The following is a 17,617-nucleotide window of genomic DNA, read 5'->3' as shown; positions in this document are numbered from 1 at the left end:
GTTCAAAACATTTCTCACATGGATCGACTTGTACTTCGAGTAAAGATCGGATGAGATTGAAGACCCCGGATCTAGTTTCATCCATTCGGGCTGCGATATATATTCAGGGAAATAAAGACATCAAATGTACAGCATTGCGGCACAGATAATCATCCTACCAAAAGGATGATGGCTCTATCAGAATCATCAGTCTACCCTCAGACGATTGTCTGTCCTATGTACATGAAAATGAATTTATAAAGATGAGCATGGGAATGCCTGCCTCAGCTAGATCATGAAAACAGTATGAAGATAATGTATTGTATTGTATCTTATTACAAGTCTCCTCCCAACATTGAAAGAACTTCGGATCCTCATAATAAAGCATTTCACCCGACACCAAAAGGTTAACGGCCTCATACTTTAGGGGGCAACTGTTATAGACATTTTTGTGCCCTACAACTCCAAGCATGAAATGTTCATAAACCAAGGGCTCCTAAGTCCCTAAAAGTGTTGTTCTAACCCCTAAAGGAACAAGGTCAACAGATTACAGCTTCTCCCAGAAGTTCTCCACCAGAAACTGCTCAGAATAAGTCAAAACATGATCATTTCAGCTGCTCCACTGGCTAGGTGCGTTGCATTGCACCTAAATACATTGTGAGGGTGCGTTGCATTTCAAAATTCCCTTCTGTGGGGTGCGATGGGCGAGAAATGACAAATGGCAGTGTCATTCCGCAAGGTGGAGAGACAATGGAAGCTTCCAGAATCTTCTCCTGTGACACTTGCCTCACTGAATTCGACCAAGGATGAGTAAGAGGCCTTCAGTCTCCAAGTGGAAGCAAGAACTGACAGAGAGAAGACACTAATCAAATCACAAGCTGACTCATCCTCCTTACACATATCTATATATGGATCCCTCATCTCAGAGATCCGGAGGCTGGAATTTTGCATATTGTAAGGAATTGTTGTTGGTTTTTGAGACAAACATCAGAGTATTGGGTGATCTATGCTTTGTTTGAGGTGAAGAGGGACTTCTTTGCTGGGAGGTTGATGCTGGGTTAGGAACCACCGGTTGTAACTCCTCCTGGATCTTTTCTTGTTTATCATTAAAAACTATTTGAGTTTTTCCTCCATGCTTTTGTATCATTGATGCTTGTTACATTTGTATGGTTAACTTAAATTTGATCCTAAGTTGTTTATGAATATAGATCCATGTCTTTGTATAGTGCTCTTCTTCTGTGATCTTACAGGTACTTTGTGAAGCTGGGCAAGTAAGGGAGCAGGTAGCTGGAGACTGTCAAAGAAGAGAGGGATTGGATCAAAGGATTAGCGCAAGACACAGGTTGGTTCTTTCTATTCCTCTCTATCTATAGTTCATAAAGGAAATACAAAAGTAGTTTTTCTCTGTTTGTTTCTAAGGCAGCTGTCACACCTTAGTGGGATAGAGCAGTTCTAAATAGACACTTTTCCCTGTAACAAGGGGTTTAAGCGTTTATCTGTAGACACTAAAATTTCCCAAAACAAATTGGTGACTCTGTTGGGGATCAATTATCCATCTTAGTAGCTTATCCACCTCCTTAGACACCTTGACATACTTTACTTTTTGAAATTCAACCTTTCGCATTGAGTTTTGGTCAAAATTTGAGGTTAGATGACTCTTGAGTGGCCTCATAGGAATCAACATAGGCTAGCCTTAGAGATAGTGCACTGCAATGCACCCTCCAGTTAGAGACAGTGCACTACAGTGCAATTACTCCCTCTTTGGCCTGCGCTGATCTTCCTAGGGTCAGATTCCCACCCTTGGAATTAAATTTTTTGCCAAAATTCTTCTGATTGCTTGTTTGCTGATTGTAAATGGATGTCATGTCTCAGAAAATAGGTTTTTCATCTCCTTTGTAAACTTTAATTTGATTGGATTGATTAATGTTTCTTTAATGTTTTCTTTGTCATTATCAGTCTATAGTCAAAGTTAGAATATAGTTGATTGATCTTTGTTGAAAGAAAGTGTCCTAAAATCGTCTTTTCCTTCGAAAATTGAATTCTCGTAAAGTATTCATTCATGAAATATTGATTGATTGATGTGTGCATATGATTAGTCTTTTCGTTGAAAGTGTCGTAATTCCTCATTTCTTTGAAAATGAAAGTGGCGTAAAGTCTTCCTTTCCTTGAAAATAAATTGTCGCAAAATTGTCACTTTTATTAAAAGAGTTTATTGATCGATTGTGCATTAGTTTCTTTTTTGTTCATTCACATTAAGGGAAATCAAAAAGAAATACATGCATTGTTCATATTGTAGTTTGTGAATTCTTGAAAAGAATAGCTAGGGAAATTGCATTAGATGTGCTCTTTTCTCTTTGTCAAAGATCTAATTTCTCTATCCCTACTAGCTAAGGATTTTCATTGTTAAATTGAATGGAAAGAATTCTTATCATATTAGTTGCATTTTAGGAATTGCAAACATACATCACATGGTGAAACTCGAAACAAAAATTCTAAAGAATATCAACTTAAAATTTATCTGAATTTACCTAATGGAGCATTGTCACCTAACGAAAAACATTTAGAGGTTTAGGCTAGAGATGTGTTCCGGCGTCGTAAAACAAAGAAGCTGTCGCTAACTTGTTTGCAATGCATTCCCAGTGTGATACCTCATTCAACATACTCGAGTATATCGTAGCTCGTACATGTACCTTCGGGTATATAGGGTGGTGTTACAGTATGTAAAGTATATGGGAATGCTCTCACTGTGCGGTTTTGCATTAGACAACGCTTATACGAACTGGGCCTCCACATACCTTTGGGTATATATGGGAGGAAAAAACTAGGTTGCTATCCATCCTTAGATAATCGAGTCAGCCGCCTTGTACACTGTGATACACCAAACATAGCATTCAGGGATATTGCCTGCCCGTACTTCTCAGTTCGCCAAGAGGTATTCTGCAGTTCACAGTTACTTGGTAAACCTTTTACCTAGATTATCCCTCTTTTGTTTTGTTATGTTACTTTGAATAAAATAAAATTAATTGACCATGGATAACATCCTCCACACTCGCTCTTTAGTTTATCTTAGGTTGAAACATATGGCGATAAATCCGAAGTCCACCGATCAAGGAATTCCTTTTGATGGGAATCCTAGTCCTTTTCCTCCTTTTGGAAATATTGGTTCTCCATATATGGCTACATTGTCCCTTCCGGGATTTACCATTGGCTTGCCAGTATGGTTGTTTTCAACCTCCTTGGTTCAAAATGTCATGATTTATTTGCAATCAAGTACACCTACAACAGGATAAAATCAACCTCTAGTTGATCCTAAAGTTGACCCTTTGCCTTCTTCCGTGGTTGTTTCTTCCCCCCTTCTTCCTCTTCGCCTGGTTAAAGTATTGGTACTAGTAACTAGGTGGCTAAGATGAAGAAGAAGAAGAAGAAGCAAATTCAGCAGAGGGGAAACCAAGAAATGATTGCTTTGAATGCAACATCTAATGAGAAACCGTCCATCAAGCCTCACAAAGTTCAATATCCATGCAAACTTTGTGCGGGAGAACATCTTCTTCAAAATTGTCCTGATATTACTCAGATCTTAGAAAGATGGTCTTCTCGTTCACATGATCATGTGTCATCAACCTCTGGAGATCATGTTGGTGACACACCATCAACTAGTCGTAGTAAAGTTCATGGAAATAAGGGTAAAGTTAAGTTTCCATGTAGGTTATGAAAAGGGAATCACCCCATTCACCTTTGTCCCTATCTGGATGAAGCCAAAAAAGCGTTGGATAACCATCCTGCTTCACTGCAATGACTTCCATCTCGTTATAGGAAACTCTCCCTTACTCCTTCACTATTTGATGAATCGAATGACCAAAATCAACCGTCAGTCAAACCCAATCTCTCTAAAAGTGAATCCTATGAGTCTATACCTGACCCAAATCAACAGGTGAAGGAAATAGTTGACCCGATTTCACCTTCAGTTAATCGCACCGTTCCCGAAGAGAGTGAATATGATACCACTCAGGTTCTTTTCATTTCTTCATATTCAAATGAGCATGGGGGAAATCCTCCTGTTCCATCAAGACAGGAGGAAAATCCTCTCGTTCTTATAACTCAAGGGGTTAATTCTCCCATTTCTATGGTACCCCCTCCAAGTAGTCTAGTCACTTCCTTTGATTGGAATCGACTAGTAGGATTTCGCCTTCCTTCTTATGTGCCTTTCCAAATCATAGTACAAGTTTGTAATATGATTGTATCAGGAACTATTATAGATGAAGGTGCATCAGTGAGTATCCTTTCCTTAACTTCTTGGAAAGTGCTCGGTTTGCCGCCACTTGTGCCAGTTACCCAGAATCTATTGGCTTTTAACAGAGGAACCAGTCAACCATTAGGGATCCTTCCTCAGCTAGCTATTACTTTGGGAGGAAAAATCGTTTATCTAAACATGATGGTAGTCCTAGGCCCTTTAGACTACAATTTACTTCTTGGCCGCGACTATGTTTATGACATGGGAGCTATTGTTTCCACACTCTTTCAAGTGATGTTTTTCTCGCATGAAGGCAGAATTGTCACCGTTGACCAGCTTTCATTTCCTAGTCCAAATATGGCTTCCAGTCAACCATCTTCCCTAGGTGGTCCTTTTGTATCCAGGTTAATTATGTGGCAACTAGTTCCATGCCTACGTCAACTGATGATCAATTTAGTGATGTTGTACATCATGTATTGGGGGCATTGGAACCATATCTCTCCTTCATGACCACTTATGAGTTGTGATCGAAAGAATATGAGGATAGTTCCTGGTCTTGTGTCAACCTCGTTAAAAGATGAAATGAAGGATATGAGGATAGTTCTTTTATTGTGTCAACCTCATTAAGAAATGAAACAACTCCCATGAGGACAGTTCCTAGTCTTGTGTCAACCTCGTTGAAAAATGAAACAAGGAGTATGAGCATAGTTCCTTGTCTTGTGTCAAGCTCGTTAAAAAATGAAACAAGGAATCTAAGTATAGTTCCTTGTCCTATGTCAAGCTCATTAAAAAATGAAACAAGGTCCCTTGGAGCAAATTTCCAATTTGAGTCTTTGATTAGATCTCGTAAAATCCTAGTCGAGTCTTTCACTTGATCTCATAAATGAACCTTCATTCCATCCATCTGATAGCCATGAGTAGTCTACTTAGGTGAATATAATGAAGCTTAGGGGGTATGCACCTAATGGTAAATTTATGTTTCCCTATAGGTTATGTGAAGGGAATCACCCCATTAACCCTTGTCCCTATCTAGACGAAGCCAAAAAGTTGTTGGACAGCTGTCCTGCTTCACTGCAGTGACTTCCATTTGGTTAGAGGAGACTCTCCCTTTCATCATGCTGGGGGCATGTAAACCAATTTCAATCACAGTTTCTCCTCATTTCAAGATTGTGTAAAAATGAAACTGAATCCAAGCATAGTTTATCGTTTCAAGCTTGTGTAAACATGAAACTAAACCCAAGCATAGTTCACTCTGGTTCAAGGTTGTCTAAAAATGAACCCATTTCCATTTTTAACCCTCGTGATTTCCATTCTATCAACCTTTTTTCAGATGAGCCTTGGTTATTTTTATCCCATCGCCACCATCCCTTTGGCCAATCACACACTTTCACTTGGTTGTTTTACCTTTTTTAAGGAATAGTTGCAATGAGTGGTCTTATTAGCCAGCCTCTTCACATAAATCAACATGTTTTGAGAAGTTCCAATATCACCGGAACCAGTTGCTACCCTAGACACCACTTTTTCCTCAAAGTGGAGTCCTCTTTAATCTCTTTTCAGACTCTCTAAACATGAAAATATTTCCAAGCGCTTGTCCTTTCCAGCTCGTTAAAGGATTGGAAACAATATCCCTCTTGTATTATTTTACGCTTTTTTGGACTTGAGAGATTAATTTATGAAAAATAACTTGTGGGGTTTTCTTTTCGTCGCTTTTCAAACTCTCTAAACATGAAAACTATGGAGTTATCTTTTTCGTTAAACTCGTTAAAAACATCAAATAGCGACAAACTTGTCCATCTAGACAAGACCAAGTTTCACCTTCGCTAGACTCATTAAAACATCAAATAGCGATGGATTCCCCCGAAGGGTGGAATTATACAATAAGCATATGTTATCCTCCTCAAGCTTGATAAAAAATAAAGAGGTATTGTTCAGCAATGACTGGGGAAAATTGGAAAAAGGGGAAAACACTTTATGGTAGCAAGTCGCTCTTAAACATGACACTTTCACCTTATCACCATGACTATGTGGGTTGGGTCATCAACTTGATGGTTATCACACCATTGGTGTATCATACCATCCATTACTTTGTTTTGGATCAATGCTACCAATTCATCTTAGTGTCATCCTTTTCAATACTGTAAACCTTCATTTTCATGATTTCCATTCCTGAACCTTCTATCGTCAGTCGATTCTCATCTCCAAAATCATTTACCTTGTTTCGTGTCGTTGATGTGGGATACATCAAGGCCCTCCTGCGGTGAGTCTCTTATTGTTGATAGTAGCACATTATCCAAGAAGTTGACCTAGAAACACCGCTTCAGTACCTTGAGGCTTGCATACATCAATGATAGGTTTCTCACTTCCAGCAATATGCATACATCAATGGCCTTCGACTGAAAGACTTTGTATGGTGTTCGACATCAAATCATTTATTCACACCATGCGAAATGTACTGTAGTACCTTGAGGGTCATTATCATTATCAGTGATTCCTCTCACATCTATTAATGGCTTAAATCATTGGCTGGTAATAAGATGATGTCTTCCCATGTTTGACTTCAGATCATCTATTCAATATGGTTAGACTTGTATTTGAGCAAAAGATTTAACGAGAATGAATACCTAGGATCTAGTTTCATCCATCCGGGCTGCGATATTTTCAGGAGTACTAAATCAGATGTACAATGGGCTTACATTCATGGTCATCCATTCATGTGTCTATATCTGTAGATGATTATATTTGTACATGTAATGAAAGTTTATAAGCTGAGCATGGGTATGCCTTCCCTCAATAAATTCATGAGAAAAAATCAAATTATCATGATATATGTATTGTAATTGATGCAGGTCACCTTCTACTTTGAAACCTCCTCTCCACATAGTAAGGCACTTCACTCAACATACATACTGACAACTTCATGCTTTAGGGGAAAACTATTATAGATCCATTTGGGCACATCACTCCCATATTATAGATCAATGCTTTAGGGCCATCAAACCATAATTCAGCTGTTACATTCCCTAAAGAACTCAACCATTAGAATGCCTAGCTTCCCAAGACGTTCTATGACTGAAATCATCCAAAAATTGTCTCTAAGAGGATCAATGCAGGTAGATACACTACCAAGGTGCACTGCAGTGTAGCCTAGTACACTACCATGGTGCACTGCAGTGTAGCCTAGTACACTACCAGGGTATGCTGGGTGAATTTCAGTGAAATTTTATTGGGATTTTGGAATATTCTTATCCATTGGATGCATCTAGAAGCTTCCCAAATTTATCTACTCCTTTGGGATCGAAATTGGATGAGGGAGGAGTTAAGGAACATCAATCCCTTCATCCCTTCCTCCATGGAACTAAATCCTAAGTTTGGGAGGGCATTCATTATCACCATTTATGGCATAACTTCCTCCATTCACCTATAAAAAGACCACTCATCTAAGTGATTAGGGACTGGCTGGGCTGGAATCATTGAATTATAGGGAGATGCTATTAGTATGAGACTTGAGTTGGTTTCAAGTATTGTAATGATGTCAAAATGTCTTTCTTGTTATGAGGGGAGGATGGGATTGAACTGGAGGAGTGATATTGAATCAAGCAAATTGGGTTTTAACTCTTCCTTTTACTAATAAAGTGTTCAAAGCTTTTTCCATATGTTTGTATTGTTCATTGATGCTTTCATATGTGTATTATGTACTTGATTCCATGCTATGTTTAATCAATAAATCATTATCATATGCTTTGATTGGTTTTTGTCTTCTATCTATGTGCAGGTACTTTTCAAGCGGATTAAGTACAGAATGGAGCGACAGGACTGGTCAAGGGAGATAAGGAGTAATCAAAAGCTTCAGGTGGCTTTATTTACCATCTTATTTAATATATTGGTCACAGACAAAGTAGAGAATTCTTTGCACTATTGTTCTAGACTTAGCTACTAGTATAGGGGTTTAAGCGTTTATCCGTAGACACTAAAACTTCCCAAAATAGGCCCTAACCTAGGTTCAAGGTATATTACACCAATCGAAAAAACCCTAACTGTTGGCCCTTTCGGCAACAACCTGCATAGCGCAGGCTGTAGTCTCACCCGAAGCAATATTGGGGGATGCTAGAACCAAGTGTCTACATCTAGAGGCCCATGTGATGGTTTCTTGAAGTTCTCACGGCTTAGATTTGCCTTCGCACAGATCTAATCCTTTCAATAGACAACTACTGCAAATTTATCTAAATGAACTTTAGCACTTCATGGAGGTCCTTAATTGTACTTATTATGCATAAAGATTATAGATCTACCGAGTTCGCGTAGTAAATAAGCATTCATTCATATAAAATAGATTAGAGAGTGAGGATACATATAATTTGTAGAAGTAAATAAAAGAACACAGATGCATCAATTTTGGTCCAAAACATAATTTATTAGATGTAAACATTTGAATACAGACTCTTTATCCCTATGCACTCATCTGCAGGGGTCCGCGCGCTCAACTTGCAAACTTAGCAAGGTCTCCACGCACTCAGCTGGTGGACTTAGCAAGGTCTCTGTGCACTCAGCATGTAGACTTAGCAATGTCTCTGCTTACTCAGCTGCATGAGCCTTCCCCTTTTTCCTAAGTACAGGAAACATGCTTTCCTACCTTAGCACCTTGCCCTTACAATGATTATTCCTAATTAGATATCCTCTAAGAATTGTTATGACTCAACTTTATATACCATTTACTTTACAATACCATGTTCCGCGGATCATGGGTGGGTCTCAAACAACTTTATTACCTACCCACCTAAGGGACTAAAGCCCCTTTGACTCTACTTGGGTTTGTGCTCCGCTTTCCACATTTCATGGAGACTTTACCTTTGCTACAAAAACATATTACAAAAATGACTCAAAACTCAACAAAACTGACCCCAGGGACCCCATCCCAATAGGCCCCCAACATAGATCTGGTGACTTGCCCTCGAGTCACTTGGCTAGCACCTCTATGTTGATGTGGATTTCATTGAACTCGACTTGTAATTCTGCTATGCTAGAAGAACCCTGTATCACAACCTTCTGCATTTCCTCTACAAGCTTTTATGTAGTCAAGCCTTCCATTACCAAGTGCATCATTCTTTGTGTCTACTAGAGTGTCTTCAACTTGTCTTGGACTGACATATTAAGTTGACTTGTGTCCTCCATCCATGACTATATTTTGGCCTTTAAAATGACCTCTTTTCTATGTAGCTCTTCAATTTGTGACTGCAACTATTTTTCTTCCTGCAATCGAGAAAAGTATTGGACTAGATCCAAAGTGCACGCAGTCGCCTTGATTTCATCAAACTATCATTGTGTCTCCCGAATGTTTGTGCCAACTTTTTGCAATTTTGGATCCTCCTGCAGAGTCTTCCATAGATCCATGGCTTGTTGGAATATCAGTGTGCAGCCTATGATTAGTGCATCCAAAGTGCCCATGCTTTCCCTGATGGCTGCTCTGCACTGCTCCTGGACCTCAAGCGGAGTGGATGGCTGCAATTTCAATTTCAGCTCTACAATCTTCATTTGAAACTCAACTTAGCTTATCTCATCCTTTGATTCTCTAACTATGGTAGCTAACTTCTGAATATTTGTTGTTGCTTCTACATCCTATGGAATGTGAAGTTTTGGCAGCGTCTTGCATGCCTCTGCAATTGATGCTTCCAAGTGTTGGCTTCACACGGCTAGTTCTTCCTTTTCTTTTAGTGCCTGATCCCTTTCTACAAATATCTCGTCATTGTTCATCTTGACCTCACTTATTACATATAATGCATGCTTCTCCCTTATCTGCGTGTAAGGTCTAGATAGACAACATGACTAAGTTGACACCCATAGCCTTGATCTTCCTAACCTGGGTGTTTGCTTCATCTGCCTATGCACGTAGTGATCCTTCTAGTAACGGAATAACTCTAAGGTCTAGAGTCTTCTCTATGTCTAGAACTGATGTGTTGGCTTACTAGAGGCTCGCTTGAATCCTGCTCACTTGTCCCATGCTCGCTTGCATTCGACCTGTCTTAATATGCAACTCACACACATCCTTCTGCACATTCCCCAACGTCTGCATGTACTGTTGCTCGTAATGTATCCAAATATTTATCATTGTGTTTCATACCTTATTGCCAATATCATCCAAGTCCCCCTCAGTGAGGACCATTGGATCCACATGTGCCTGCTTGTTCGACTTTTGCTTCTTCTTGGGCCTGGAAGTCGTCTCCTTGGTCTACTTCTGCAATTTAAACAGAGTTCTTTGCTCCTCGCCACCACCTCCTTCCTCCTCAAACCATTCCTTGTCTGCAGTATGTTGAGAAGTAGACTCCTCGACTTCATGTGTAGCCTCCTTCATGATGTGTTCCTTTTGAGCGATTTCCTTATTAGCAACTTCCTTGTTTTCCTATTCTGCTTTTTCTCGGGTTGCTCCCTTCTCAACCTCTTTCTTTTTCTTCATTTCCTTCTCACCACCAACAACCTATGCAACTTCCCTTTTCTTTTGCGTTGTTGTGGCCTGTGTAGAGGAACTTTCCCCGGTCGTGATTTTTCCTGCGTCGAGATCTGATGGCTACCTCCACTCAGCTAACCACTTCCCTATGACTTCCTATACATTTGCATCTGTTACTAGGTATGGTAACTTGTACCATACTTTGTTAGGGTCTCGCCTTGCGTGGATGGATAAGTTATGAAAGTCTACTTTAAACTCTGCATAGGCCTCCAATTGTCTAGACAATGTTGGCGACAACCTTGGCCTCTAGCTAATAATAGTGTGCAGGCCCATCTCGACCAACATCTAAAACACTTTCGTCTCCATGACCGTCTCTGTGTCCCCTGTTGCCCATAGAAAAGTGAACTTCATGGCTTCTGGTAAATCATCGTCCTATGGAGGGAACTGGCTATCCTTTAGAAGCCTCCACGTGATGAAGACAATCAATAATAGCAACCAGGCATAATGGGATGCCTTGCCATCATCCTGTGCTTCGCAACAATTCAGCAGGAACTCTTTGCAGAGGTATTATGACCAATTATACTGCACGCCCTTCACACACTGTGTAGCCAATGAAATGACTCATGTTAGCACTTCATCTGTGTGCCACTTTCTCATAATCTTACAAGACAATATCTAGGCAGAAAACTACACAACCTAGTCAGTGATGGAATGGATAGAATATTCCTGCGAATTCTTCACTAAGACATACTTGCACTTCATTTTTTCCGTGATTTTTTTCTCTTGGATCTTGCCTCCAAACTCCTTGGTGGGATCCAACCTTTGCTAAGGAAACCTTGTGATCCAATGGATTAACATATTTGTGATGGGGATGGGCTCTCCCAGCCAGAGACACCCATCATGCACCAACGTAAGCAATTGGCGTATGCACATCGTGTTGATAGTGGTTCAGCTAAAGTGTGGTACCCACAACATATTCAACAACCTATCCTTTTCAACCCCCACAACCCACTTCATAGTCTCCAGTTGTGTGACTCCAATATCCTCATAGTGTATTTTTGCCAAATATTTATTTGTCACCAAGTGCAAGAATTTATTGTAATCAGCTAGATCCAAGTCTTCCATTTTGAGGGTGGGAATGCATCTTAACTATGTGCCTTTAAATGACACATTCTTCGGTAATAGTAGGGTAGAGAGCATAAACTTGCCAGAATTGGGATCCTTGGGTACCTTCACTTTTCCCTTTCGTGGAGGGATATAGTTCGGGAGCCTAGTGATAAGCTCGCCCTCCTCAGCATACAATTCTTCGACCCCATCACATAGCTCCTCTTCGTCTAGATCTAGGGGTTCGTATGGCTATTTTTCTTTGTCCATCTTCCCTTTCTACTGAACCTTCATAGGGTTCTTCCTCAGTGACTGCCTCATTGGTACAGCCTGTGGTTTCTTCTATTATTTCCTTAGCAGAAAATGGTTTAGGACTAAGCGACCTCAGTGCCATAGGCAGAGATGGTGTAGCTTCCATTGCTAATGCAATTTTAGGGTTACGACATCAGAGAAAGCAACTTTAGAGACATCAGCTTCAGAAACAGCGACTTCTGCGGGATTAGTTGCAAACAGTTTCTCAAGGATGAGATCATGGTTCCACTCAGGAAAATTTGCGAATGCTAACTGTGACACAAGTTTCTCCCTAGCTTCTTGGTTAATAGGTTCCCTACAAAATCCTATCATCAATGCATCTTTGGCAAAAAAATTCCAAAGATTTGCACCATAAATGCTACCTATCCTCTCCTTCTAATGGTATTTTCGCCATCCAATCAGCTATAGTGCACCCAACGGCTATTTTTGGACCCATCTACATGCCACCAACCTCCATTCCACAGCTCTCCTAGCGCAACTCCTTCTGGTGCACTTCTGGCTTTCCTTGCGAAGCCTTGTTTCTTTGTTTTCTCAATCCTCGGGTAGTGTAGTTTAAAGTCCCATACTCCCTCGCAGCTGCCTGGAGTACTAAGACTATCCTGCTACCGTGTAGTCATCGCGCAGGGTTAGGATCCCCTTGATAGAACTTCAATCAAATCCCATTGATTCTTCCTAGAAATATTTCCCCATTAAGCTTTGTGAGCTGAACTGCGCTACCATCTATAATTTCCTTGACTACATAGGGCCCCAACCAGTGCATTTGAAACTTCGTAGGGAACTTCATGAGCTTGCTATCATAAAGTAAGACCAAAACATTCAACTTGAAGTTGTGCAACTTCATATGTCGATCGTTCCATGCATTTTCGCACTCCTTTTGCACTTGTTGGTGAAATCCTGCTAAAATCCTATCTTCTTCTAACTCTAAAAATTGCGCGAGGCGCTCCTCCACAGTCTCTCGGCCTGCCATATCATTCAACACTGCAATTCACAAACTCAACACAATATACTCGATGGGCATCACAGCCTCTATCCCATAAACCAGCCTTAATGGAGTTTGACCTATTAGTTTCTTGCACTTCATCCTATATGCCCATAGGATCACTGGTATGTGCACATCCCAATCATTTATTTGTGCATTGCATACCTCTGTCAATGCATTCTCCAAGATTTTATTGAATGCTTCAACCATGCCATTGGTCTGAGGATGATAGTGCATACCCTTTTGATAATAAACCTGAAATTCTTCGAGCATCGCATTAATAGTGTCATTCAAAAAGTGCGTACCCTTATCACTCATCATATCTTAGGACACCCAAACCTTGTCAAGACATAATCAAATAAGAACTTTGTGGCTGTAGCAGTGGTACAGTCTTTCATCAGTTGTGCCTCTGCCCACCTTATTAAGCATTCAGTTGTAGTAATAATATACTGCGCACCCGTATTTTTCCCTAGTGGCTATATCGGACTCACAAAGTCAATAGCCCATTTTTCAAACACCTGTAGTGAAATCTGAGGATTTAAAGGTAATTCATCCATTCACAATGGATTTCCCATCCTCTGACATGCATCACATATCATGTAATATGCCTTAGAATCCTTGTGTAGCATTGGCCACCATAATCCTCCATGCAGAATCTTTTGTGTAGTCTCTCTACCTACATAGTGTCCTCTCGCGACTTCGTCATGTGCTTTAGCAAGGATACTAGATCGTTCAAATTCCAGAATGTATCAATGCAATATTTCATCAGTACCCATCTTATACAAGTGTCCCGTAATCACAGAAGCATCAGCTGAGCGAACCACAAACTCCTTCTTCTGTTGAGTAGAATATCCTTCCGAGGATGTTCCTGTAGTTAGAAGCTGAATTATATCTGCAGAGTTATCATTTGTGACCCATACAACAAAGAGTTTCACATTCGGAAACCCTTATTCCAAACTAGTTGGTTCTTTGCTTGTCTCAATCTAGGATAGATGATCTAGTCTTGCATTTAACCACCCAGGTTTCACAATCACTTCAAAATCATATTCTTGAAACAACGATAACTACCTACAGATCTCCCCCCCCAACATAGGTTTGTTGACCAAGTACTTGAGAGTGGAGTGATCTGTATACATTTTGAAATGTGTTCCTAGCAAATAATGTCGAAACTCTGGTAGCGCGTCGACCTTCGCTAATCCCTCACGCTCTGTAGTTGAATAATTATTCTTAGCCTTTGACAATTTCCTACTCATGAAGGCTATAGGGTGATCGATCTCACCTTCACCCAGTTGGGTCAATACCGCACCCAACGCAATACAAGAGGCATCCACATGCACATGGAATTCTTTCTTCCAATCGGGAAACATAAAAATAGGTGCAGTCACCATCTTCTCCTTTAATACATCTCAACTACACTGATAGTCTTCATCCCAGCAGAAGGTCACGACCTTCTTTAGTAATTTCTCCATCAGGACAATGATCTGTGCATAAGCTTTGATGAACTTTCTATAGTAACCACTGTGCCCCAACGTTTCACGCACCTACTTTACATTCTTCGGTGCTTCTAAATTGACAATCACCACTATCTTTGCAGGATCTACCATTAAGCCCTGCTTGCACACCACATGACCTAACAGTATCCCATAAGGTACGTAAAAGGTACACTTCTTCAAATTTAGAGCAATTTGGTATCTGTGACAAGTATCCAGCATGAGGCGTAGACTTGCAACATGTCATTTTACCAACCCAAACACAGTCTAGTCATAAAAATACACTTCTAGGAATTTATGGTTGAATTCTTTGAACACTGCAATTACAAATCTTGAAAATATTGTGGGTGCATTCTTCAGCCCGAATGGCATCACTGTGTACTAGAAGCATCCCCACTCTATCCTGAAGGTCATGTTACTACGATCCTCTTATATGATCTTAATATGATGATCCCCTAAGAACCCATCAATGAAGGAATAAGCTTCCTGCCCTCCAACATTCTCCAAAACTTCATCCGTAAATGGTGTTGGAAATGGGTCATGAACCCATGCATCATTAACCTTCCTCAAGTCTATGCATATTTTTATTTCACCCTGCTTCTTATTCTCTTGAACTACCATAGGGCTCACCTAATCATATTCTTCTACTTCCTCGATAATTCCTGCTTCCAGCATTTTGTCTAGCTCTTTGCACACCTTTTCCTTATATTTGGGATTCAATTAGTAAGGCCTCTGTTTCATAGTCTTTCCATCAGGATTTAAAGTTATCTTCATCACTCCTAGATCCCCTACTATTACCTTCATGTCCGAGAACTTGGTAGGAAAAAAGTCCTTGTATTCGTGCAGTAGCTCCACAACTTTATCAACTGTATCTTCATCCCAATAATCCCTTATCTTTGCAAACATATGTTGCGCATTAGATCCAATCTTTACCTTCTCGGGCTTCAAGGATTTTGATATATCGAGGTTCTCTGCTTTAGGTCTTTCAACCTCGCGCTGTCCTTCAGTCTCTGGAATATTGGTTTTTGTAGATCATCTTCTTCTTATTTCGCAGTCACATTGTTCATTCTAGTGCATGGCGCAGTTGTGTACTCCAGTTCGGTTGAACCCACTCTACTGGCTCTTCAGGCATTCAAAATATAGTGGCCTTAATCTCCTGGAGCACTTCGCCAATGCACTCAAACCCATCCTCAAAGTTGAAAGTTAGCAAGAAACTTTCCCTCAAGATATCCCATTCAGTTGTCCCATGGCATAGCTCTGTTTCTGAATACCAGTTCATTAGGATAGTATCAACGGTATGAAAAAAGATATGTACCCATTCAAGTTGTGGCTTTTCTCCCCAAGCTTTAGTCCATCAAGCCAAGTTCTTGCACGGATCATCCTTTCTGCTATATTTCTCAGTCATTTCAGTATTAGTGTATCCAAACCTTAGCTTCATCATCTGCTTGCATTCCCTCCAGTCAACGAAAATTTCCTTATGCATATCCCACCAACGGGAAGGCGTAGTGTACAGTGCCAATTCAAGTGCCTGGAATCGATGTTCCTTGGGAACCTCCCTTTCAAACTCATCCAAAAAAATATTAACATCATTTAAGCCATCATAATGTGGAAGTTTTCTTACCTCCATAGTTATGCACCACAATGATTTGGTCATCATATTGCAATGCAGCGTAGAGACGTCATGCAACCTATTCTACCAGTGTTCGAGCTCTTAGTATGCATCTAAAGTACAAGAGTCATCTCTATCCCACATGATCTTCCCATCTACAATGGGGTTGATCCAATATTCGTCACGCACAGTAATCTTGTAGATTTGATCCAAATCATTGGCCTCCTCATAGTCACGGACTGGTTCAGTGTACCATGCTCCTTTAGCAGGGTCCAGTGGCACAATAACATTGACCACCTTCTTCTCAAATGTCATATTTCACTTCTTCATATTAATCACCGCATCCATGTCGAAGGCCCAACCAATTCCTGGTAGCGCAAGGTAAGGATTGTTGTCATCCACTATTTCAATTACCTTAAAGTCAACCAACTCTCTTGCTCCTTCAATGTCCACTATTACCCCAAACAAGTGCCCCATAGTAATGATCTTTTTTTGATTGGCCATGCATAGCTATATAGGAGACCATTGTAGTGCAGGTCTCCCCATCCTTTCCCATGTATACTTAGGCAGTACATTCACATCAGAACTCAAATCTAGGATGACTTGGTCCATCTCATGCTCCCTAATCTATGTGGCCAACCTCATCTCGTGCCCTATTCGCTTCTTGTGTTTACCTAGTTTCCTCATAGCACACTATTCTATAGGACTCTTAATTTTTCTCATGAAATTGTCAATTAGCTCCTCAAGTCTTCTACTGCCTTTTTATCCCTCAACAAATTCATACAAGTTTTGAGAAAAGTGGCCAACAACGAAGGATCCACATCTTGCGCTTCACTATTTCTAGCTGATTTCTCTTGACTCCTGGACGTAGAAGCTTAAGAAAAATTCTTCTTGGCCTCCATAAAAGTTTCTTTAGCTTAGTTGCAGTCAAACGCGACCTCCTTTTCAATAGCCTTGTGCACCCATCCTTCGGTTTCTTGCTACTTTCCCTTACCTTCCCTTATGGCCATACCACTATGCGTTACGATATTAATACTATGGTGATCTTCATGAGGCTCTGCCCTCATCATCTGGATATTCTGCGTAGGCTGTGGGGTCTGTGTCTTCTTTTCTTGCATCTTTGCTATAAGTATCAGGCAATCTTCTATCACATGATCAAAATGTATGCAATATTGACAAGATGGATGTGTTGGGTTCTGAAATTCACACGTAAAATGTCCATCTTCACCATAGTTATAACAAATAACTTGTCTACAGCCTCTTCCAACCCCTCCTCCTCTTTCTCTTCCATGACCTTGAAATCCTCCACGCAATGCACCTACGTTCTGATCCTGAGGCCAAATTTTCACCTGCATTCGATAGGTAGGGGTTCTATCCATTATTAATTCATAACTTCAACAATGACGCTCATCATGACCTATAGATTTGTATAAATTTCAAAACCTACAGATTTGTAGAAATCGCAAAACAAATG

Source organism: Pinus tabuliformis, chromosome 4_1 (genome assembly GCF_031772625.1).
Source record: "Pinus tabuliformis cultivar Carrire ecotype Pingquan chromosome 4_1, CPIR1, whole genome shotgun sequence".
Classification (NCBI taxonomy): Eukaryota; Viridiplantae; Streptophyta; class Pinopsida; order Pinales; family Pinaceae; genus Pinus; species Pinus tabuliformis.
The sequence above is the reverse complement of the archived record's forward strand: the minus strand, read 5'-3'. Positions refer to the sequence as shown.